This window comes from Lithobates pipiens, unplaced genomic scaffold (assembly GCF_037356315.1).
Source record: "Lithobates pipiens isolate NorthernLeopardFrog02 unplaced genomic scaffold, aLitPip1_a1.2 Scaffold_97, whole genome shotgun sequence".
NCBI classification, from domain to species: Eukaryota; Metazoa; Chordata; class Amphibia; order Anura; family Ranidae; genus Lithobates; species Lithobates pipiens.
In genome coordinates, this window is record NW_027507920.1 from 820,993 (window position 1) to 847,824 (window position 26,832).

General features: G+C 45.3%; 1 protein-coding gene across 3 annotated transcripts in view; it reads right to left on the reverse strand.

Moving 5' to 3' along the window:
* The window catches only part of CNTFR (ciliary neurotrophic factor receptor), a 756,323-nt gene extending 739,021 nt beyond the window's left edge, over nt 1–17,302 (reverse strand). For 2 of the 3 annotated variants that reach the window (XM_077474624.1, XM_077474626.1), the window contains exon 1: nt 17,110–17,302. The gene's annotated coding sequence lies outside the window, so the exon portion shown is untranslated. The remainder of the gene's footprint in view (nt 1–17,109) is intronic. The other variant, XM_077474629.1, reaches the window with a different exon arrangement.
* Between the last annotated feature and the right edge of the window lie 9,530 nt (nt 17,303–26,832).

Sequence of the window (26,832 nt, forward strand, 5' to 3'; positions counted from 1 at the left end):
AGGAATGTAATCAGGGCACCGATCATCAGTGCCCTGATTACAATATTGCAAAATAGTCTCACAAATCAGTGCCCACCAATGCCAGCAATCAGTGCCCACCACTGCCCACAAGTGCCACCAATCAGTGCCCATTAGCAATGCCAGTTAGTGCTGGCAATCAGTGCCACCTATCAGTTCTGCCCATCACTGCTGTCAATCAATGCCCATCAGTGTTGCCCATCAGTGCCACCAATCAATGCCCATCAGTACTGCCTATCAGTGCCCATCAGTGCCACCTAAAAGTGCCCATCAGTGCCACCTAAAAGTGCTCATCAGTTCCACATATCAGTGCCACCTATCAGTGCCCATAAGTGCGGCATATTAGTGCCTCCTCATCAGTGCCCATACATGCCATCTCATTAGTGCCAACTAGTTCAGCCTATCAATGGCCATCAGTGCCACCTCATCAGCACACAGGCGAAGGCGAAAAATTACTTACCGGTAGTTACAAAATTTACTGACAGAAAAAAGTAAAAAACTATTTTTTTTCTACATTTTTAGTATTTTTTTTATTTATTTTTTAAGTAAAAAATAAAAAATCCCAGCAGTGATTAAATACCACCGAAAGAAAGCTCTATTTGTGTGAAGAAAAAGATACAAATTTAATTTGGTTACAGTGTTGCATGACGGCGCAATTGTCATTCAAAGTGTAACAGCGCTGAAAGCTGAAAAATGGCCTGGGCAGGGAGGGGGGTGAAAGTGCCTGGTAGGCAAAGTGGTTAAAGTGGGGATTGCCTGAGATTTAAAGTTGAAGGTGAATATTGCAGGGAAAGTTGGTTTTGGTATTTTATCTTTTAATGGACTAGTCTTTTTTTTTAACTTGTTTTGGAGTTCAGCCTTCAGGCCCAATTTCAGCCTCAATTTTGGCCTGTTTTCGAACCTGAAATGGACCAAAAGACGCACAGTGGAGATATGTGAACCAGCTCCATAGAGAGACGGTCAAAATCTCCTACTATTGCGAATTGGATGCGGAGATTTGGCATCCAATTTACAATGGTGTGAACCCAGCCTTAAACCAAGAATGGAATCAATTATACCACTGTGCCACATGCATGGGTCAGGAGGTGCCTTATGGTTTAGGCTAGACCAGTGGTTGCCAACTAGTAGGCCGTGGTCTGCTGCCTGACCATGGCCTCCTTCTTTCTAGCCTCCAGCCAGTTGCAGATCCCCTAACCTCACACAGTGCCTTCCAGCCCCCATATTTCCTCCCATAGTGGCCAGCAGTGCCCGTCAACCATCCACAATGACCCCAGGCCACCTGAGTGCCCTCAGTGGCCAGTGTGCCCCATCAATCTCCCATAGTTACATGAAGTGCCTATCAACCTCTCAGTGCCTCCAGACTTCCCAGAGAGCCCTCAGCGCTCCCACAATGCTCCCGACCTATACAGTGCCCTGAAGTGTTGCTTAGCTTGTTGCAGAGCCTCCAGTTCCCCCCCCCCCCCCCAGGGTGCCCCTAACTTCCAACAGGGTCCCCAAGCCCCCACAGAGCCAAGCAGTCTCTCCCCTACCCCTACAGCCTCCTGGGGCCACCATAAATCTATAGGAGTTAGTATGCGTTTTTTTTTTACTGTTGGGGCATGGAAGGTTTTGATAGCCACTGGGTTTACACTTTTTAACGTTAGATCAATTTGCCACATGCATATCCTGCATTTGGGTTAGCGGATGTGTTGGGGTTTATGCTAGACCAGTGGTTCTCAACCACTGGACCATGGCCTGCTACCAGGCCCATAGCCTCTCTCCTTCCGAGTCATCAGCCAGCTGCAGATCCCCCGACCCCCCACAGTGCCTCCCAGCTCTCCAAGTGCCCCCCAGCCTCCCAAAGTGGTCTTCAGTGTTCCTCAGCCTCCCACAATGCCCCCAGACCAGCTAGAGATCCCCTAACCCCCCACAGTGCCTCCCAGCTCTCCAAGTGCCCCCCAGCCTCCCATAATGGTCTGCAATGTTCCTCAGCCACCCACAATGCCCCCAGACCAGCTAGAGATCCCCTAACCCCTCACAGTGCCTCCCAGCTCTCCAAGTGCCCCCCAGCCTCCCATAATGGTCTGCAATGTTCCTCGGCCTCCCACAATGCCCCCAGACCAGCTAGAGATCCCCTAACCCCCCACAGTGCCTCCCAGCTCTCCAAGTGCCCCCCAGCCTCCCATAATGGTCTGCAATGTTCCTCGGCCTCCCAAAATGCCCCCAGACCAGCTAGAGATCTCCTAACCCCCCACAGTGCCTCCCAGCTCTCCAAGTGCCCCCCAGCCTCCCATAATGGTCTGCAATGTTCCTTGGCCTCCCACAGTGCCCCCAGACCTTCTGAGAGCCATCAGGGCCCAAAGATCCCAACATCCCCCAGCCCTGCAATGCTGCCTAGGTTGCACAGCCCATGATGCCTCACAGCATTTAACAGTGTCCCCCAGCCTCCGCAGGGCACTACAGTCTCACAGTGTCCCTGCAAAGCGCCCAACCTCCTAGGGAGACTTCCACAGTTGCCTTCAGCTACTTCCAGAAACCTCATCCCCTACAGGGGCTCCAAGTCTGCAGTAGAGTCCCATAATAACCTCAATTCCCTACAGGGACACCAAATCTGCCCTGTCAAACCCCTAGAATGCCCCCAGACCCACGGAGAGCCCATAACCTCCCCCAGTGCCCTGCAGTGCTGCCTAGCAATGCTGATGCACCCCACAATGAAATTGAATTTGACAACCCTAATTTCTCTCTTGTTACAAGCTTTACCAGCAATACAGTCATGGCGAACCTTGGCACCCAAGATGTTTTTGGAACTACATTTCCCATGATGTTCAACTACACTGCAGAGTGCATGAGCATCATGGGAAACGTAGTTTCAAAACATCTGGGATGCCAAGATTCGCCATCACTGCCCTAGACTGTTTATTGGACCCAGGGTGAATGGAAATGGTGTTTGGGTGGCGGGTGGCCCCGTACTGTTTGTGGGAGAACCAGTCTAGACCAGTGCCATCTGCAAGAGTAGCCCTACAGGTTTTTTGAAGACCTCAATAAGGTTGAGAACCTCTGGGCTAGACTGTTCAGCTATTTAGGTCTACGCTGGTTATGCGCTGGTGCTGAACACTCGTGCGCCAAAAATACAAATCCTGTAAATTTTTAGAAATGGGAAATAAAATTACTCACAGCCAAGGTCCCCGCCGTCAGCTGGAAAGGGGGCAATTATTTTTTTCGCAAACGGTATAAATATATAGACGCACTCCCAGCCGTGCAGCAATTGATATATTATAGTCGGGAGTAATAAAAGAGTGACTGTGTAAGAGTTTAATCGGCGTCCCCAATTTACCATTTGCAGCGTGCATTAACCCCGGCGCAGAGCCCTATCAATCAGGCGTGGGGCTCCGGCACGCACTGTGTCCTATAAATTCATGCAGCAGATGTGTGGGTGTGTTCCCTGCATTCTTAATGCGATGTCCTGCGAGACCCACCAGCAACAAAAAGCCCGGCGTCCACGTGGGAGGTTTTTGCATGATATCCGGCCCCCTGCAGTGCCTTAGACGTCCCAAACTCAGCGTCTCTCGGCTACAATTCCCTTTTTTTTCCCCTCTTTATTTAATGATAATAACAGAGGACCATGTATCCCCTTCCAATACGGAAGACGTGGAGGTGACACAACTTTAACCGTCCAAAACAAGAACAGTCGAAAAAGATTGCCTCTGATGACCGCTGTAATGGTGGCCATACGCGCTTCAAATTTATGAAACGATCGACGTGCAATTCGATCAGCAGGATGATCGGCAATCGATCAAATAGGGAGAACTGAGTTGATCGGCTAGGGCGGATAATCATCCCTCAATCAGCAGCACTGAGATGTTTTGGTCATGAATCCAATTGTATTTTTCATTTATCAGATTATGAGGTTGCATGGGGACAAAAGACGCAATCAATATAGATTGTATCTTTAAGCCATTGATCGCAATCCACTTCCCCATTGATCCAATGGATTATTGACTATAGATTATTCCTGTCTGGAGAGCATGATCGGAAAATATATTGATCATTTATCCAAGCGCGTGCGGCCCCCCTGACCGCCCATCTAAACCCAGAAATGCAGACGCTCAGGGCTGACCCAACAACGACGTGCCGCTTTCGGGAGGTGGTACCTCTGTCGAATGCAACTGATTCAAGCGAATGGGGCTTCACCACAATCACCCTGCAACCATGTGCAATGCAAGGTGATTTCCGCATGGTGAGTTGGCATTTTGAGGGTTACATGTCGCCTCTTCGCCGCCTTTCAATCTCCTCTTACAGATCGATTTTAAGAGTAGCGGCAAGCACTGCCGCACGTGGGAATGAGCCCTAAGGCTACGTTTTCACCTAGCGCCTCACAAAGGTGTGTTTTTTTGTTACTTTACACACATGGGGCAGCCCATTCCTTTAAATGGTCATCCCTACACTTGACAAATGTGTCAAAAAGGCCTTCTGGTGAGGTGACAATATCCCATTTCATGTCTGTTCACAGTGACCTCCAGGTGCAGAGTTAAGGGACCATAAGCTGAACCACGACCGATGACACAGAAGTGGCTATATTCACATACCGCCATCTATGCCATGAGTGAACAGTTCCTCCAGTCAGGATCCTCAGGATTCATCGTTCTGAGTTTGTCCAAAATGGTCCATTTACCTATCAATTTCCATATTTGTTCTAGGCCATCAGAACAGGAATCTCCAATGAGGTGGCACGTCAAGGAGATTTCTTTACACTTCCTGTTTTGTTTTTGGAGCAGAAAGCAAAATAAAAGAAACTTGACAGGGCTTATTTACACCATCACGGTACGTTACGGCGTTATGCCACGCTTCAACGAGCCTTGCGTCAAGGCGCCCCATTCAAAATAAATGGGCTGCCAATGCACCTAGAATGGTGCATGCACCATTTTTTAGAAGTGTACCACAACTCAAAGCATGTCCGTTGGCATAGTGACGTAGGTTGCATCACACCAATGCATGCAACGTCGGGTCCTTTCACCATATCACAAAGCCAAAGGATTTGGCCTCAGATATACTATAAATTGTAGGTTAGATAAGCCTAGAATACTCATGCACCCCTATGGGATCGACAGGAGCGGGGAGGGGGGGAGGGGAGAATCCAGCTCGTGTGGAACTAGGATAAGATGTAGAGCCTCAACTGAATCCCCAGTGGTGGATGGCAATACGGCTAGAAGTGGAAAGGGGGGCCAGGAGACAGCCAGTAAAACATCCAATAGGAACCAAAGTGACGAACTGGAGCTTGAATCCAAAGTGAGGCTTGCAGAACAGGTTAGTGGAGAGCAAGTTGAGGAGAACGAAGGGAGAGCGTGGCTGTTGTCTTGACAACGCATTTCAGTGAGTGGCCCTTTATCAGGTCATGACTTGCCACCCACCACCAAGGATTCGGTTGAGGCGCTACATCTTATCCCGGTCCTACACAAGCTGGATTCCCACCTCCCCTCTCCCTGCTCCTGTGGATTCTGTAGGGGTGCATGAGGATTCTACCACCATGAGGATGCTACCAGCATTTTTTTGTGGTTGCCTTTGACTGTTTGCATTTGTACTCACACCTCTCTTGGTGGGTTCATCCACACAGCTGCTTAATGGGCACAAGTAGGAATTTTTTTAACTGTTCCATATGTTACAAATGTCCCAGTTCCCTGGCGCCAGACATTTTTTGTTGTTTTTAGATAAGCCTTTATCAACCTTTTCAACACAGAGGAACCCGTAAAATGACTTTCCATTCTCAGGGAAGCCTAACTAAATATAACTATATCTACAACTCATGATACATTAGCGTTATGGTCTGCAGGAAGAATGCTCCTTACACTTGTGGTCATTGGGAAGAATTACCCCCCTACAGATAACTAAAAAGATCAAATCAGTGGGAACTTATCTGAGAGACAGAGATTGCTCATTGTTCAAGGAACTCCTAACAGCCTTTGGAGGAACCCTGGTTGAGAACCCTGGGTTTGTTTTTGCCTATCCAGAAGGTCATAGAACATGTTTAATTGGCTTGACTCGCAACATCACCCATGGTTGGTACACCTGTATGATAAGAAAATTGACTCTGGTTAGCTGGTACTTACAGGTGTCATGCATGAGGTCCCCAATCCCCTGAAGAGTACCCCAGAAACCCCAAAACATTACAATTAAAAGTACCAACCAACACTTTTGGGTCCTCGGCTGTGATCCTTTTCCCGTCATGTTGGTGATGGGTCTACAGCATGAGACATGCCGAGGGAAGGAGCAGGCACCCCAAGAACCTGAAATTCTAGGGAGCTCTATTATTACAGTAAAAATTCCAACCAACATTATGGGTTGTTGGCTGTGACCCTTTCCACCTCATGTTGTTGATGAATCTACAGCATGAGACATGATGAGGAAAGGAGCAGGCACCCCAGGAACCCCAAATTCTAGGGAGCTCTAAAATTTTAAAAACCAACCAAATTTATGGATCGTTGGCTTTGACCCTTTCCACCACATGTTGGTGATGGGTCTACAGAACAGGACATGAAAAGGGAAGGAGCAGGAAGCAAAGCAACTTCAGATTCTATGAGACATATGAAATTCTAGAGAGTTCTATCATTAAAAATATATTAAAAAATTACAAATAATTTCAAAATATTGATTCCCCATTGATTAGATGGGTTGTCAGCTATAGATTATTCCTGTTTGGAGAGAATGATTGAAAAAGAAATTGGTCATTTACCCAAGTGTGTGTGGCCACCATTTAGGGTTCTTGACTCTTTCCTCCTTATGTTGGTGATGAGTCTACAGCGTGAGACATGACAAGGGCATGAGCAGGCACACCAGGAACCCTAAACTCTAGGGAGCCCTATAAATAAAAATACCAATAAACTTTGAGTCAATGGCTGTGACCCTTTCCACCACATGTTGGTGATGGGTCTACAGAACGAGATATGATAAGGGAAGGAGCAGGCACTCTAGCAACTCCAAATTCTAGGGAGCTCTATAGTTAAAAATAGCAACCAAATTTATAGGTCATTGGCTGTGACCTTTTCCACCACATGTTGGTGGTGGGTCTATAGAACGGGACATGATGAGGGAAGAAGCAGGCATCCCCGGAACTCCAAATTTTAGAGAGCTCTAGAACTTAAAATACCAACCAACTTTATGGGTCATTGTGACCTTTTTCCCCATATGTTGGTGATGGGTCTACAGAACGGGACATGATGAGGGAAGAAGCAGGCATCCCGGGAACCCCAAATTCTAGAGAGCTCTATCATTTAAAATACCAACCAACTTTATGGGTCGTTAGTTGTGACCTTTTCCACCATATGCTGGTGATGAGTCTACAGAATGAGACATGATGAGGGAAGGAGCATGCACCCCAGGAACGCCACACTCTAGAAAGCTCTATAAGTGAAAATACCACCCAACTTTATGGGTCATTGGTTGTGACCGTTTGGTGATGGGTCTACAGGACAAGACATGATGAGGGAAGGAGCAAGCATGCCAGGAACAAATAAATGGGAGCTCTATAATTTGAAATACCAACCAACTTTATGGGTCATTGGTTGTGACCTTTACCACCACATGTTGGTGGTGGGTCTATAGAACGAGACATGATGAGGGAAGGAGCAGGCATCCATGGAACCCCCAAATTCTACACCAGCCTTTCTCAACCTTTTCAAGACAGAGGAACCCTTGAAATAGTTCTCCGGGTCTCAAGGAACCCCCTGCTAAAAATTAGAAATCTACAACTCATGATACATTAGTGTGATGGTCAGTGGGAAGAATGGTCCTTACACTTGTGGTCATTGGGAAGAATTACCTCCCTACAGATAGCTAAAAAGATCAATGGTGTCGGTGGGAACTTATCTGAGAGGCAGAAATTGCCCAATGCTGAAGGAACCCCTAGCAACCTCTGGAGGAACCCTGGTTGAGAATCACTGTTCTAGAGAGCTCTATATAATTTAAAACACCAACTTTATGAGTTGTTGGCTGTGAGCTTTTTCACCATATGCTGGTGATGGGTCTACAGAACGAGACATGATGAGGGAAGGAGCAGGCCAGTGCCAGCACCAAGGCAACTAGTTGTCATTATGCATTACAGGGAACACCTGGATTTGGGGGGCCCGAGGTGCTCTGCCAAGGATTACACCTCACACAGTATACTATTTGTAATGGGCCTACAGTATGAGATATGAGACAGGAAGGATCAGGTCACCACCAGTGGCCAAGCAGTTAGATGCTATTATGCCTTACAGGGGACCCTTGCTTTGGGGGTGCCAGCGATTAGAACTCATGCAGTGTACTATTGGTAATAGGTCTATACTGCAGCCACCACATCTACAAATTGGTAAACTGCAATATGATAAATGTTGGCTTTTGGGATTAATACTCTCATAGCCTATCGTTTTTTAGTTTTTGCCTATCCAGAAGGTCATAGAACATGTTTAATTGGCTTGACTCGCAACATCACCCAAGGTTGGTACACCTGGATGATAAGAAAATTTACTCTGGTTCGCTGGTACTTACAGGTGTCCTGCATAAGGTTTTTCAGTCTCCTGAAGAGTACCCCAGAAACCCCAAATTCCAAAGATCTCATGAAAATTTTCTTGCCTGGAGATCCTACCACTTCCTGTTGTAGGATGACAGCACTAAGCCGCTGCTTCACAATTATCAGCACTGTTGTCAGTCTGGTAAGTGAGTTCCTTTAGTCGGTCGTAAGGCTGCCCATGTCATAGACCCGATAAGCAGTCCATCAGCCAACTGAAAGAGCGCCCACTCCAGGCTGACATCGCTGCTGCGTGGCAGAGGCTTAGCGTGGTCAGCCTGCAACAGGAAGTAGCAGGATCTCCCGGTAAGAAACTTTGTAACAGAGTCACAATGGAAGGGAAAGAAATATAAGCAGATCGCTCTAACTAAATATGACATCCGGTATCGGTCGTCGTAAATCGTCGGTGAAATTTTAAGGATTAAAAAGGTAAAAAACGTCTCTATAAACTGTTTGAAATCGATCTGTAAAATACACTCACCGGCCACTTTATCAGGTATACCTGTTCAATTGCTTGGTAACACAAAATGCTAATCAGCCAATAACATGGCAGCAACTTGATGCATTTAGGCATCTGGATGTGGAGAGGACGACTTTCTGAAGTTCAAACCGAGCATCAGAATGGGGGAAGAAATGGGATTTCGGTGGCTTTGAATGTGGCATGGTTGTTGGTGCCAGACGGGCTGGTCTGAGTATTTCTGGGATTTTTACACACAGCCATCTCTCGGGGTTTACAGAGAATGGTGGGAAAAAGAGAAACTATCCAGTGAGCGGCCGTTATGTGGAGGAAAATGCCTTGTTGATGTCAGAGGTCACAGGAGAATTGGGCAGACTGGATCCAGGTGATAGAAAGACACCAATAACTCAAATAACCACTCGTTACATCCAAGGTATGCAGAATACCATCTCTGAACGCACAACACATCCAACCTTGAAGCAGATGGGCTACAGCAGAAGAAGACCACACCGGGTACCACTCCTCTAAGCTATGAGCAGGAAAGTGAGGCTACAATTCGCACAGGATCACCAAAATTGGACAATAGAAGATTGGAAAAACGTTGTTTCAGCTGAAATAGAGACTCATCAGACCAGACATTCAGATGGTTGGGTCAGAATTTGCCATACACAACATGAAAGCATGGATCCATCCTGCCTTGTGTCACGGGGTCAGGTTGGTGGTGGGGGTGTAATGTTATGGGGGGATATTTTCTTGGCACACTTTGGGCCCCTTAGTACCAATTAAACCCCCATGGTCTACCCGAGCATTGTTGCTGACCATGTCCATCCCTTTATCACTACAGTGTCCCCATCTTCTGGTGGCTCCTTCCAGCAGGATAATGCTCCATGTCACAAAGCTCCAATCATCTCACCACTGGACAATGAGGTCCCTGTCCTCCAATGTCCTCCACACTCACCAGATCTCAATCCAATAGAGCTCCACACTCACCAGATCTCAATCCAATAGAGCTCCACACTCACCAGATCTCAATCCAATAGAGCACCTTTGGGATGTGGTGGAATGGGATTTGGCATTATGGATGTGCAGCCGACAAATCTGCAGCAACTGTGCGACGCCATCATGTCACTATGGACCAAAATCTCTGAGGAACGTTTCCAACACCTCGTTGAGTCTATACCACCAAGAATGAAGGCAAAAGGCGGTCCAACCTGGTACTAGCAAGGTGTACCTAATAAAGTGTCCAGTGAGTGTGCACCGTTTTTTGGGCATTGAGGTTTGCATTTGTCCCACATTTTTCCGCGTGCATCTGCAGGGTGCCTTTGGGCTGTCATTAACAATAAAAGGCAACCAAAAGTGCGGCGTACATTTTTTTTTTTTGGCGTTCTGGGAGCGCGCCCTTTTCACGCAGATGTGAATGGGGTCTAAGTAAAACATGTCCCCCGAGAGCAGGAGGAACTATAAGTAGATGGGATCTCTAAAATGTTGTATTTTTTAACCCCTTTAGGACAGCTAAGCACATACACCATATTGGCAAAAGTATTGGGACACCTGCTTTTACACACACATGACCTTTAATGGCATCCCAGTCTTAGTCCGTAGGGTTCGATATTGAGTTGGCCCACCCTATAACAGCTTCAACTCTTCTGGGAAGGCTTTCCGCATGGTTTAGGAGTGTGTCTATGGGAATGTTTGACCGTTCTTCCAGAAGGGCATTTGTGAGGTTGGAGGAGAAGGCCTGACTCGCAGTCTCCACTCTTATTCATTCCAAAGGTGTTCTATGGGGGGGTTGAGGTCAAGACTCTGTGCAGGCCAGTCAAGTTCCTCTACCAGAAACTCACTCATCCATGTCTTTATGGACCTTGCTTTGCAAATCATTTGGTGGAGGGGGGGATTATGGTGTGGGGTTTGCTTTTCAGGGGTTGGGCTTGGCCCCTTACTTTCAGTGAAGGGAACTCTTCAAGGTGTCATCATACCAAGACATTTTGGACAATTTCATGCTCCCAACTTTGTGGGAACAGTTTGGGGATGACCCCTTCCTGTTCCAACATGACTGCACACCAGTGCACAAAGCAAGGTCCATAAAGACATGGATGAGTGAGTTTGGGGTGGAGGTGATCCTGCCATGTTCAGGCACTTCCTGTTATTGGGTGATAATGCTCTTTCCAGTTGTTCTCTTGCATTGTCACCCTGTCACATGGGCGTCAGATGGAGTATTTTAAATCCCTCAGCTTTTATTTAAATTATCACTGGTGATCCCACCATAAAGATCCTTGTTCAGGCACTTCCGTTTTGGTGACAGCCCTTTGTCTCTGTCTCCCAACTGTTCTCCTGTGTTGTCACCATGGCACAGCGGCTCATGGAGACTATAAGTGGTCGTTTCAACACACATGACTCAGGCACAGTGCACCAGTCCAGTGCTGGTGATCCTACTGTGTTCAGACACTTCCTGGTATAGGGTGACAACGCTCTTCCTTCTTTCCCAGATGTTCTCCTGTGTTGTCACCTTGTCACATGGGCTTCTGATGGAGACTACACATGGTTGTGTCAGCACACATGACTCATAGTCCACCAGTCCACCGCTGGTGATCCCGCCATATTCTGTTACAGGGTGACAACGCTCTGTCCCTGTCCCCCAATTGTGTTCCTGTGTTGTCACCCTGTCCCATAGGCTTCTAATGGAGACTAAAAGTGGCCGTTTCAACACATATGACTCAAGCATAGTGAAACCCCCCACCACTGGCGATCCTGCCATATCCAGGCACTTCCTGTTATAGGGTGACAACGCTCTGCCCCTGTCCCCCAATTGCACTCCTGCGTTGTCACCTTGGCACAGAGGCCAATGGAGACTTCAAGCTGCGGTTTCAACATATATGACTCAAGCATAGTGCAACCCCCCCACCACTGGCGATCCTGCTATGTTCAGACACTTCCTGTTTAAGGTGACAACAATCTGTCCATGTCCCCTAGTTATGCTCCTGTGCGGTCGCCCTGTCACATAGGCTTCTGATGGAGACTAAAAGTGGCCGTTTCAACACATATGACTCAAGCATAGTGCAACTCCCCACCTCTGGCGATCCTGCCATGTTCAGACACTTCCTGTTATAGGGTGACAACGCTCTGCCCCAGTCTCCCAATTGCACTCCTATGTTGACACTCTAGCATGCAGGCTTATGTAGACACACAAGTGGCTTTTTAAACAAATTTTAGGCAGACATAGTCAATGATCGGCCCCTGACACGTGCCATGCAGCCAATCACTGGAGTTCATGAAGTCAGGAAGTGGCTGCAAAGAGGTGACGGGAGATCAACAGCACCGAGATGGAACAAAGGATTAAAAATAGGTGAAAACAGCATTTTTATTTATAAATATAACAATCTGTTTATTATACACAGAGCAAAGGTTTTCATCTACCCTAAGTGCCAGATCTCTGCCCTCCCTCCGGGCCAGCTGGTTAATGATCCAAACTCATGCCAACTTAAGCGGAAAAAATTCGATTGACATAACCCCCGCAGCCAATCGCTGCGCTCCGCAGGTTCGGCTTGTGTCAGGTCTCTAAAATAGTTAACTCGGTGTAACTTTCTGCCAAGTCGGAGCGTTTCGCTGACTTCCCCGCAGCTCTCTCGCTCCCTCGCAATCTGAACGCCAAAACAGACACATGACAAACTGAATTGTTTTTCCTGTCCCTGCGAGACGCGGACGCCATCTCTCCGATCAGGAAGGAGCCGTCACTCCGTATGCACTTCATGGTAAGCGCTGACGGCCACAAATATGAACGACGGCTCCGGAAAACACCTAGAATTTGCGTCCTTCCACAGAATATATTTGTATTTTTTTATTGTTTTTAGTTTTTTAAAGGCACCATGCCGTAAAGGGGATGCAAAGGGTTAACCGCTTCCTTGCTGCTGGCTATGGCTAAGCAACAACCAACAGGCAGTTGATGCAGTAAAAAAAAAAATAAAATAGAGCCAAAAGATTCTAACACAAAAAAATAAAATAAAATAAAAGGAAGTTATGTAAAGTTTGTAAGGCAAGCAAACAAAAAAAAAGTTTAATAAGACATAACACTAAACAGGGAGAAAAATAAATAAATAAATTATATGTGTGTGTGTGTATATATATATAAAAAAAAAAAAATATATATATATATATATATATATATATATATATATATATATATATATATATATATATATACACATACACACTAAATGAGCAAAGAACAAAAAGACAAAAAAACAAATGATCGAAATAAGAAAAAAAACACAAAAAAAAAAACATTAAACTAGAAAAAAAAAAAAGCTAAAAAAAAATAAAAGGTAAATGTGCAAAGAATAAACTCCACAAAAAGTAACAAAACACTGAACTAGAAGAAAAAAGTAAGTAAATAAATAAATAAATAAAAAGTTAAAAACCCCACAAAAAAAATAAATAAATAAAAAACACTAAATAAGAAAACAAAGAAAAGAGAAGAAGAAGAAGAAGAAGAAGAGGAGGAAGAAGAGGAAGAAGAGGAAGAAGAGGAAGAAGAGGAAGAAGAGGAAGAAGAAGAAGAAGAAGAAGAAAAATAAGAAGAAGAAGAGGAAGAGGAGGAAGGAGAAGAAGACGAGGACGAAGATGAAGAGGAAGAAGAAGAGGAAGAAGATCAAGAGGAAGAAGAAGAAGAATCAATAAATGAGAAAGAAATAAAAATAAAGCACCAAACAAGGAAAATATAAAAATAAATATGGCAAAAAAATACAAAAAAGTAACAAAAGACCAAACTAAAAAAAAAAAAAAAAAAAAAAAAAACAGTAAATGTGCAAAAAAATAAATAAATAAATAACAAAACACTAAAGCAAACAATTTTAAAATAAACAGAAAAAAACCCCCAAAAAACAACAACACACAGTTTTGGGAGGCTGCAAAGTATTACAAAACACCTCTGGATAACAAGCAATAGTTAATGGAGCAGCAGCTGGTATCTCAAACCATTCCATGTACTGTCTACAGCATGCATCGTTTCTGTAAATATTAATTTACTTCCCTGAAGAGCATTCTTGGACAAACATAGACGTCTATTAGAAAAAAAAAAAAAAAAGAAGAAAAAAGAAGAAAAAAAACTCTTGCTTTTCCAGTGACAATACAATCAACGTTAATAAACTTGAGAAAGTCCAGTATCAGCCCTTAAAAAAAAACAGGCGCACACTGTGGAAGGAAAACATGTTCTGTCTGATACGAGTCACATTTCCCATCCTCCAGGAAGAAATATCGAGAGTAAATAAGGCTTAATCTGCTTTACACTGAAACCAACAGGCGGACGCGCAATCTCTTCCACGCACACCAAACGGCGACTCGCCGGATGACACAGAGCGAGACCGCAAAAAAATAAAAAATAAAAATTAAATAAAAAAAACCTTCATCAGAATAGGTTTGGTGGAACTTTCAAGGAATGGAAAACACACAAAGCATGCGATACGTTCTCACAGTTCTCCGAAGTGCAACGCACTAAAGGGAGACGCTCTGAAGGAACAATCGTGAGGGGCTGTGACCGATATCTAAGACTCTTCCCAGATCTCCTTCTGTGATAGAAAGACGGGAGACAGGAGGGAAGCCAAGGGAACAAAACTGACCAGAATGTTCTATGGATGTCCACCAAAGTGTCATCACCGCCACTGTGAGAGTCCTGGAAAGAGAACTGCTGGCTTAATAGAAGATAAATCCAAGACCGGTTCCTTGAAGGGGATCAAAGAATAAAATCTTGTGTGCTGGGAGAAAGGGCATGTTTATATAGAGGTGTGCATACTGGAGGGGATAGATAGAGAGATAGAGACAGAGAGATAGAGAGATAGAGAGATACAGAGATACAGAGATAAAGTGCTGCGTAAACTGTTGGCGCTATATAAATCCTGCACAATAACATTAATAATAATAATAATAATGATTGATAGATAGATATATCAGTTGATTGACCCATGGATCAATAGATATGTAAATAGAAAAACAGATAGATAGATAGATAGATAGATAGATAGATAGATAGATAGATAGATAGATAGATAGATAGATAGATAGATAGATAGATCAACTGATTGATCCATGGATCAATAGATATGTAAATAGAAAAAACAGATAGATAGATAGATAGATAGATAGATAGATAGATAGATAGATAGATAGATAGATAGATAGATCCATGGATCAATAGATATGTAAATAGAAAAACAGATAGATAGATAGATATATAGATAGATAGATCAGTTGATTGACCCATAGATAGATAGATAGATAGATAGATAGATAGATAGATAGATAGATAGATAGATCGATAGATCAATTGATTGATCCATGGATCAATAGATATGTATATAGAAAAACAGATAGATAGATAGATAGATCAGCTGATGGACCCATGGACCAATAGACATGTAAATAGAAAAACAGATAGATCGATCAGTTGACTGATCCATGGATAGATAGATAGATAGATAGATAGATAGATAGATAGATAGATAGATAGATAGATAGACAGACAGATCAGTTGATCAATCCATTGATAGATAGATCGATAGATCAATTGATTGATCCATGGATCAATAGATATGTAAATAGAAAAACAGATAGATAGATAGATCAGTGGATAATCCATGGATGGATATATATGGAAATAGATAGATCTTGTGTGCTGGTAGATGGGGATGTTTATATATATATATACACACACACATACAGCTATATATACACAGACAGGGAAAATTGTTAATAGTTGAAAGAAAGAAAAAGGAAGGAATATAGATAGATAGATAGATAGATAGATAGATAGATAGATAGATAGATAGATAGATAGATAGATAAATAGATAGATAGACCACCTAAACAAACACACGCCCCCCTCATTTGGCGGTCACACGGTGGTCGGTCGGTTGGGGTCGCAGTGACCGCTCATCCATGACCAACTTTTCGTTACATATTAAAGTAAAAAACAACTTAAAAGGAAACAATGTATCTAAATATAAATTCTCCCTTAAAGGACCCCCCCCCCCCCCCTTGTATGATCCATGTGGCCGGGCAGAGCTCACACACACACGGGGTTAACCTGTTCAAAACATTTTTTTTTTTTTTTTATGAGCCCCCCAAAGTAAATAAATAATAATAATAATAATAATAATAATAATGATGCGCTTCTTTAACCCTTTCACAAGCCTCACCGGCCTCGTAAAGAAGAAGAAGGTTCAGGGAGCCGCCAGGCTCGCCCCGGCGCATTTAACACAGCTAAATGTTTTTCCTGTGACCCGGGGAGAAAGCACGCCGGCAGAAAAACACACACATCCACGCTTTGAAGTTGCGCTTTTAAGAGACGCTGGCAGCAGACCCCCCATTAAAGAGAAAGCTGACAATTAAGCTCAGCCTCTCCATCTGGGAGCGCGGCGCAGAGATCACACAGCAACGCGGGGCTGGTGGTGGCGGAACAACACGACACCCTCCCCCCCCGGGGGTGAGGGGGGTGCATCCAAACTGACACCCCAGATCATTTTTCCCCAACACAACTTCCTTAGACTCCCCCCCCCCCCCAAAAAAAAAAAAAAACATTTACGTGTAAGGCGCCAACCCCCAGATTATTTCTCCGACACGACTTCCTCAGACCCCCCAAAAAATATATATTTTTTTTTTTACATAAGGCGCCAACTCTTATCTTAAAATAACTTGAAAATCTTCATGAAATCTTCTTCAATGAATCCCCCCCAAGAAAAAAAAAGAGATTTCGAAAAAAATTCCATCCAGAAGAAGACACCAGAGGTTGGAGAAAGTCCAAAAGGTTCCGCCACCGGGGCGCCCCACCGCCGGCACACCGGCTGCACAATGACACCGAACGTACCCCCCCCTTCTGTTCTCCGAACGCTGCCACTCCCTTTCAAGTTTAATTGCTTATCAAACTGCACCCCCCCCCCTTTTTTTTTTTTTTCCAGAAGGACCAAAAGGATGAATCCCCCCAAGACGCTGTGCCTCCAGGGCTTTCTCCCAACCGGCAGACGCACCATCAATTGTGTCCTTGATGATTTGCAATAAACATGTAAAGAGCATTCTGCTGAGATGAGAAAGCAGACATCCAGCTTTTATATATATTTTTTTTACTTACAGTGTTCAGCTGCAGCAGAAAAAGAGTAATGTTGGGGGAGGGGGGGTGGGGGGTTTGTTGTTGGGTGCTGGTCCTCCTCCTTGATCCCCTTCTCTCTTAGAATAAATCCACCATGCAGCACTTCCCAATGGGCATCTGAAAGCCTCCACTGCACCGGCTACACTGCATTTAGGCTCTTTTAAACTCACACACATAACCCATGTGACTGAGGAAGCCACTGGCAGCAGAGGCTGTGCAAGGAGAAGAAGGATGCATCAAGCAGCCCAGACCAAGGGAAAAAAAAAGGGAGCTGTGGGCGCCCCTTAGTGGACGCTGATGGCACTGCAGCGAAAAGGGATTCACTATTTCACTGCCAAAGTGACCTGTTGGATCGACGACTCTAAAACACAACGGCAAAAGTCCCACAGATCGCACTATACAATTTTCTGTAGATTTTTTATTTTTTTTTTGCCTTTTCAAATTCACCAAAAACCACATGAGATGAGGTCAAACCTTAACCACTTCAATACCGGGGGGCACTTACACGCCTTCCTGCCCAGAACAATGTTAAGCTTTCAGCGCTGTCGCACTTTGAATGACAATTGCGCGGTCGTGCTACACTGTACCCAAATGACATTTTTATCATTTTTTTCCCCACAAATAGAGCTTTCTTTTGGTGGTATTTGATCCCCTCTAACGGTTTTTATTTTTTGCTAAACAAATAAAAAAAGACCGAAAATGTTGAAAAAAAATATGTTTTTTTTTTGTTTCAGTTTCAAAACTTTGTAAATAAGTAAGTTTTCTCCTTCACTGATGGGCACTGATGGGGCTGCACTGACGGGCACTGATAAAGCAGCACTGATGGGCACTTATGAGCTGGCACCAATGAAGTGGCACTGATGAGGTGGCATTGATGGGCCCTGATATGTGGCACTGATAGGCGGCACTGATGGGCACTGATAGGTGGCACTTATGGGCAACACGGATGGACACTGATAAGTGGCACAAATTGGCACTGATAGCTGGTCTCTGATTGGCATGGATAGGCGACATGAATCGGCATGGATAAGGCGGCACACATGGGCATGGATAGGCGGCACAGATGGGCACGGATGGGCACTGATAGTTGGCATGGATGGGCATTGATAGGTGGCACGGATGGGCACTGATGGGTGGCACTTATGGGCGACACGGATGGACACTGATAGGTGGCACAAATTGGCACTGATAGCTGGCACGGATTGGCGTGGATAGGCTGCATGAATGGGCATGGATAGGATGGCACACATGGGCATGGATAGGCGGCACAGATGGGCATGGATGGGCACTGATAGTTGGCATGGATGGGCATTGATAGGTGGCACGGATGGGCACTGATAGTTGGCATGAATGGGCATTGATAGGTGGCACGGATGGGCACTGATAGGTGGCACTTATGGGCGACACGGATGGACACTGATAGGTGGCACAAATTGGCACTGATAGCTGGCACGGATTGGTGTGGATAGGCTGCATGAATGGGCATGGATAGGCGGCACACATGGACATGGATAGGCGACACAGATGGGCATGGATGGGCACTGATAGTTGGCATGGATGGGCATTGATAGGTGGCATGGATGGGCACTGATAGGTGGCACAGATGGGCACTGATAGGTGGCACGGATGGGCACTGATAGGCGACATTGTATTGTATTGTTTTGTGCTGATGGATGCCAATCAGTGCCAAACCAAAATGCATGCGAATCAGTGACGCCCTGTGGGCACTGATTATAGAACCTCCTCTTTAATGCCCTGGATGGGTGGGCACCGATAGTTGGCATGGATGGACATTGATAGGTGGCACGGATGGGCACTGATAGGTGGCACTTATGGGCGACACGGATGGACACTGATAGGTGGCACAAATTGGCACTGATAGCTGGCACGGATTGGCGTGGATAGGCTGCATGAATGGGCATGGATAGGACGGCACACATGGGCATGGATAAGCGGCACAGATGGGCATGGATGGGCACTGATAGTTGGCATGGATGGGCATTGATAGGTGGCACGGATGGGCACTGATAGCCGACATTGTATTGTATGGTTTTGTGCTGATGGATGCCAATCAGTGCCAAACAATAATGCATGCCAATCAGTGATGCCCATTGTGGGAACTGATTATGGAACCCCCTCTTTAATGCCCTGTACACATGGTCGGAAATTCCAACAGAAAAGGTCCGATCGGATTATATAGTGTGTGTGTGTGGGCTCTATCTGACTTTTTTCCGTCAGAAAAAATTTGAGAGGAGGATCTCAAATTTTTTCCGACAAAAAAAATAATCCGATCGGACTTTTTCCGATTGTTTGCTGAGAATTCCGATCGGGAAAAAAGTGCCGCGCGCGCTCAGACCAAGGCTATCGGCTACTAGCCGAAAAGTATCGCTGCGTAACGAACGAACATCACCTCGTTCCGAACGATCGGATTTTCCGACAGCTTTGTCCGACCGCGTGTGTGCAACACCAGTTTCGGGCAAAATCCGACAGAAAAAAATCTGACGGATTTTGTTGTCGGAAACGTCCGACCGTGCGTAGGGGGCATTAGCTTTTCAATTTTGGATGCAATCAGGCAGGCCCCTTTGCATTACACAGTTTTGGTAAATCTCAAGGAAATCTGACAACAAAAGTTGTATAGCGTCTTATGCCCCATACACACGGCCGGACATTCCGACCAGTTTAGGTGGACGGCCATGGTCTTTGTAGATTTGCAGTTGTGCCATAGCCTTTCCATTTTCCGATGATGGATTGAACAGAGCTCCGTGAGATGTTCAAAGCTTGGGATATTGTTTTATAACCTGACCCTGCTTTATACTTCTCCACAACTTTATCCCCGACCTGTCTGGTGTGTTCCTTGGCCTTCGTGATGCTGTTTGTTCACTAAGGTTCTCTAACAGACCTCTGAGGGCTTCACAGAACACCTGTATTTGTACTGAGATTAAATTACACACAGGTGGACTCTTTTTACTAATTAGGTGACTTCTGAAGGCAATTGGTTCCACTAGATCTTAGTTAGGGGTATCAGAGTAAAGGGGGCCGAATACAAATGCCCCCCCCCCCCCCACTTTTCACATATTCATTTGTAAAAAAAATTGAAAACCATTTATCATTTTCCTTCCACTTCACAATTAGGTGCCACTTTGTGTTGGTTTATCACATAAAATCCCAATAAAATACATTTCAATTTTTAAGTTGTAACATGACAACATGTGGAGAATGTTCAAGGGGTATGAATACTTTTTGAAGGTGCTGTAAATATTTTTAAACAACAAAAAATGTGTATCCAACAAATATTTTCTTTATTGTCACCTGCTAATCCTGCAAGTGAATTTATTCTCTCTTGAGAAGAGGCAGTTAACCTCGTGAAGACCAGGCCTTCTTCTGACACTTTTTGCTTACAGGTTAAAATCAGTATTTTTTGCTAGAAAATTAATTGGAACCCCCAAACTTTATATACACTATATTGCCAAAAGTATTGGGACGCCTGCCTTTACACGCACATAGGGTTCAATAAGACTGTCCACAAGGTTCAGGAGTGTGTCTGTGGGAATGTTTGACCATTCTTCCAGAAGCAAATTTGTAAGGTCAGGCGCTGATGTTGGACGAGAAGGCCTGGCTCGCAGTCTCCACTCTAATTCATCCCAAAGGTGTACTGTCAGGTTGCGGTCAGGACTCTGTGCAGGCCACTCAAGTTCCTCCACCCCAAACTTGCTCATCCATGTCTTCTAACTGATACCAATGATGAGGTACTATTCCTCCCACTGACACCAATGACGGGGCACTATTCCTCCAACTGACACCAATGGTGGGGCACTATTCTTCCCACTGATACCAATGATGGGGCACTATTCCCCCCACTGATACCAATGATGGGCAATATTTCTCCCACTAATACCAATGATGGGCCACTATTCCTCCCACTGACAAAAATGATGGGACACTATTCTTCCCACTGATACCAATGATGGGACACTATTCCCCCCACTGATACCAATGATGGGGCACTATTCATCCCACTGACACCAATGATGGGGCACTATTCCCCCCACTGACAACAATGATGGGGCACTTTTCCCCCCACTGACAACAATGATGGGGCACTATTCCCCCCACTGACAACAATGATGGGGCAATATTCACCCCACTGACACACATGAAGGGGCACTATTCCCCCCACTGACACCAATGATGTGGCACCATTCTTCCCACTGGTACCGATGATGGGGCACTACTCTTCCCACTGATACCAATGATGGGGAACTATTCCTCCCACTGATCTCAATGATCGGGCACCAGTTCTCCCCCTGATACCAAGGATGGGGTACTACTCTTCCCACTGATACCAATGATGGGACACTATTCCTCCCACTGACATCAATGACGGGGCACTATTCCTCCCACTGATACCAATGATGGGACACTATTCCTCCCACTGACACCAATGATGGGGCACTATTCCTCCCACTGATACCAATGACAGGGCACTATTCCTCCCACTGATACCAATGATGGGGCACTATTCCTCCCACTGATACCAATGACAGGGCACTATTCCTCCCACTGATAGCAATGATGGGGCACTATTCCTCCCACTGATAGCAATGATGGGGCACTATTCCTCCCACTGATACCAATGATGGGGCACTATTCCTCCCACTGACACCAATGATGTGGCACCATTCCTCCCACTGGTACCGATGATGGGACACTACTCTTCCCACTGATACCAATGATGGGGAACTATTCCTCCCACTGATATCAATGATCGGGCACCAGTTCTCCCCCTGATACCAAGGATGGGGCATTATTCCTCCCACTGGTACCAATGATGGGGTACTACTCTTCCCACTGATACCAATGATGGGGCACTATTCCTCCCACTGATACCAATGATGGGGTACTACTCTTCCCACTGATACCAATGACAGGGCACTATTCCTCCTACTGATACCAATGATGGGGCACTATTCCTCCCACTGATACCAATGACAGGGCACTATTCCTCTCACTGATAGCAATGATGGGGCACTATTCCTCCCACTGACACAAATGATGGGGCACCAGTCCTCCCACTGAAACCAATGATGGGGTACTATTTCTCCCACTGACACCAATGATGGGGCACTATTCCTCCCACTGACACCAGTGGTGAGGTACTACTCTTCCCACTGATACCAATGATGGGGCAATATTTCTCCCACTAATACCAATGATGGGCCACTATTCCTCCCACTGACAAAAATGATGGGGTACTATTCTTCCCACTGATACCAATGATGGGGCACTATTCCCCCCACTGACAACAATGATGGGGCACTATTCCCCCCACTGACAACAATGATGGGGCAATATTCACCCCACTGACACAAATGATGGGCACTATTCCTCCCACTGGTACCGATGATGGGACACTACTCTTCCCACTGATACCAATGATGGGGAACTATTCCTCCCACTGATATCAATGATCGGGCACCAGTTCTCCCCCTGATACCAAGGATGGGGCATTATTCCCCCTACTGGTACCAATGATGGGGTACTACTCTTCCCACTGATACCAATGATGGGGCACTATTCCTCCCACTGATACCAATGATGGGGTACTACTCTTCCCACTGATACCAATGATGGGGCACTATTCCTCCCACTGATACCAATGATGGGGCACTATTCCTCCCACTAAAACCAATGATGGGGCACTATTCCTCCCACTGAGACCAAGGAAAGGGCATGAATCTTTACACTTACACCAACAATTGGGCTAATTTCCTTCCATTGACACCAATTATGAGGCACTATTCCTCCAACTGACCCCAACAATGGGGCATAATTCCTTCCCTTGACACCAATTCCTTCCACTGACATCAACAATGGTCCAGTAGTCCTCCCACTGACACCAAAGATAGGGCATTGTTTACTCCCACTGGATGCCAGGACACTTTCTACTCCCACTGGACCTATCCTGGCCCCCTTAAAAGTTTGAAGGACAGTAAACTGGCCCATTGTTTAAAAAGTTCGGAGACCCCCTGTCCTAGATCATAGGGGTGAGGAGAGACAATCTGGTCTCTGTTTACTTCTGTGACCAGCCGTGCAAAGCTGTCGGATCATTGCCCGGGTTCACCGGTATGAACGGTAAGCCAACACCAATGGGGTGCAGGAAAGTGAGGGACCCATCCCGCTGCTTCTAAAAGTGATCCAGTAGCTAATCAGCCACTTGGATCACTTTTTTCTGAAAGAATTGCCGGCTCAAAAAACTCCCTCAAGACCTCATGCTGGACAGCTCAGTAGATGGTTTTAAATAAATTGCTGAATGCATTCCTAAATGCACAAAATGTAACGTAAATGTGCGTCAGTAAAGAAGGTGGGGCTTTAACACAAAGTACAAATGTGTCCATGGGTGGAAGGACTCTCTGTTCTGGGAGCGCGCTCACTGAGCTCTCCCAGCACAGAGACCGAGCTGTCAAAGTCAGCTCTCCACCTCTTGTAATCATCATGTGACTGCTGTGATGGCCAATCAGAGTGGTCCCGTTATTGGCCGATCCTTCCTTTGTTAACCAGGGAATTTTTGCAGCTGAAGCTTGGTGGACCTTTGGCTCAGGCCCTCTGCTCCCCGCTCACCACTATCACCTGTAAACACAGAAGTCCCAGATGAGGGCAGCGGAGGGGTTGCATGCAGAGTTCAGAGCTAAAGAGGGGTAAAGTGAGATTTGGATGGGGGGTGCAGAGTTAAGCAGATGTGGAAGAAGCCTGAACTCTGCACTTTGAATGTAGTGCACCCCTAAACTCTACACTCTTTATGCAGTAAACCCCCGACCTCTGCACATAGCGCACCCCTGAACTCTGCACTCTGTATGTAGTGCACCCCTGAACTCTTCACTCTGTATGTAGTGCACCCCTGAACGCTACACTCTATATGTAGTGCGCCCCTGAACGCTACACTCTATATGTAGTGCGCCCCTGAACGCTACACTCTATATGTAGTGCGCCCCTGAACGCTACACTCTATATGTAGTGCACCCCTGAACGTTACACTCTGTGTGTAGTGTACCCCTGAATGCTACACTCTGTGTGTAGTGCACTCCTGAACGCTACACTCTATATGTAGTGCGCCCCTGAACGTTACACTCTGTGTGTAGTGCACCCCTGAATGCTACACTCTGTGTGTAGTGCACCCCTGAACGCTACACTCTGTGTGTAGTGCACTCCTGAAATCTGCACTCTGTATGTAGTGCACCCCTGAACTCTGCACTCTGTGTGTAGTGCACTTCTGAACTCTGCACTCTGTATATAGTGCACCCCTAAACTCTACACTCTTGTATGCAGTGCACCCCGACCTCTGCGCATAACACACCTCTGAACTCTATACTCTGTATGTAGTGCACCCCTGAACTCTGCACTCTGTATATAGTGCACCCCCGAACTCTACGCTCTGTATGTAGTACACCCCTGAACTCTACACTCTGTATGTAGTGCACCCCTGAACTCTGCACTCTGTATGTAGGGCACCCCTAAACTCTACTCTCTGTATGTAGTGCAGCCCTGAACTCTGTATGCAGTGCACCTCTGACCTCTGCAATTAGCGCACCCATGAACTCTACACTCTGTATGTAGTGCACCCCTGAACTCTACACTCTGTATGTAGTGCACCCCTGAACTCTGCACTCTGTATGTAGTGCACCCCTGAACTCTGCACTCTGTATGTAGTGCACCCCTGAACTCTGCACTCTGTATGTAGGGCACCCCTGAACTCTGCACTCTGTATGTAGGGCACTCCTAAACTCTACACTCTGTATGTAGTGCACCCCTGAACTCTGCGTGTAGTGCACCCCTGAGCTCTGTACTCTGTATGTAGTGCACCCCTGATCTCTACACTCTGTATGTAGTGCACCCCTGAACTCTATACTCTGTATGTAGTGCACCCCTGAACTCTACACTGTGTGTAATGCACCCCTAAACTCTACACTCTGTGTGTAGTGCACCCCTGAACTCTACACTCTGTATGTAGGGCACCCCTGAACTCTACACTCTGTATGCAGTGCACCCCGACCTCTGCATGTAGCGCAGTCCTGAACTCTGCACTCTGTATGTAGAGCACCCCTGAACTCTGCAAGCAGTGCACCCCCGACCTCTGCACGTAGCGCACCCCTGAACTCTGTAGGTAATGCACTCCTGGTATTTAATGCCCATTTAAGACCCTTCTACTGTTAGTGAAATTTGTTTGACCACACCTACTATTTGATGCAGTTTGGAGGCTGTATGTGTATGGGGGAGGTAGGTTTTGTGGGGTCGTGCTGAACCTATTTTATGAGAAAAAAAAAAGCCCTGCTGTTAACCACTCAATGACCAGCGGCATACCCATATGTCATTGAACTTTCAGTGGTTATACCGGGATTATGGTTGCCGCTGAAGGCATCACCCTGGTACCGTTTTTTAGAGCTGGCAGTCGGCTCTCGGCGTTGTTGGCTCTCTTATAATAGCAATTGGAGCGGCTAACTAGCAAGCAGCTCTTTCTGTTGCTTGCTTTGGGCTCTCCCATCCCACCAGTAGACCGGAGCAACCAGCGGGCGTGTCTGCTGGCTGGCCGGATAAGCAAAGCAAATTTGGGATCGGCATTGATTGACTCTCCATGATAGTAACCCAGAAGCGATGGCATGGCATCACTTCCAGTTTATCAGGATATCTACGGCGCCATTGTTTAAAACGCGAAAGTATTCGAAAACACAGATGTTAGAGCAGAGGAGGGACTTGGGGTCTTATATACCCCAGATCCTTCCATAAAGAGTACCTGTCACATGCTCATTGCTGTCACAAGGGATGTTTACATTCCTTGTGACAGCAGCAATGAACGTGATTAAAAAAAAAATTAAAACAACAGTGTAAAAATAAAAAAAATAAAATAATTAATTAAAAATATTTAAAGTGCCCCCCCCCGTACTAGTACGCGAACATGCGTGTTGGTCCCACCAACACGCAAACAGCATGTGAAGTCGTCAATGGATAGTAACATTTACGTTGTTTGACGCCAGTGCGCGGGCATGCACAATTTTAAAGACAGTGTAAGTCAGTGTAAAAATAAAAAGTTAAATAAATAAGAAAAAAAGTAAAGTGCCCCATAAAAAAAAAAAAAAAAGACAGTGTAAGACAGTGTAAAAATAAAAAGTTAAATAAATAAGAAAATAAAAATAAAGTGCCCCATTTTTTTTTTTAAAGACATTGTAAGACAGTGTAAGAATAAAAAGTTAAATGAATAAGAAAAAAAAAGTAAAGTGCCCATTTTTTTTTTTTAAAGACAGTGTAAGACAGTGTAAAAATAAAAAGTTAAATAAATAAGAAAAAAGGGTAAAGTGCCCCATTTAAAAAAATAAAATAAAAAGACAGTGTAAGACAGTGTAAAAATAAAAAGTTAAATAAATAAGAAAATAAAAATAAAGTGCCCCATTTTTTTTTTAAAGACATTGTAAGACAGTGTAAGAATAAAAAGTTAATCAAATAAGAAAAAAAAAGTAAAGTGCTCATTTATTTTTATTTTTTTATTTGATGCGTTTAAGGGTAGAGGAGAGATCTGGGGTCTTATATACGCCAGATGTCTCCATAAAGAGGACCTGTTGTCCCTTATTTTTATCACAAGGGATGTTTACATTTCTTGCGGTGGGAATAAAAGTGATCAAAAAAAAAAAAAAAATTAAAGGGACATCGTTAAATAAA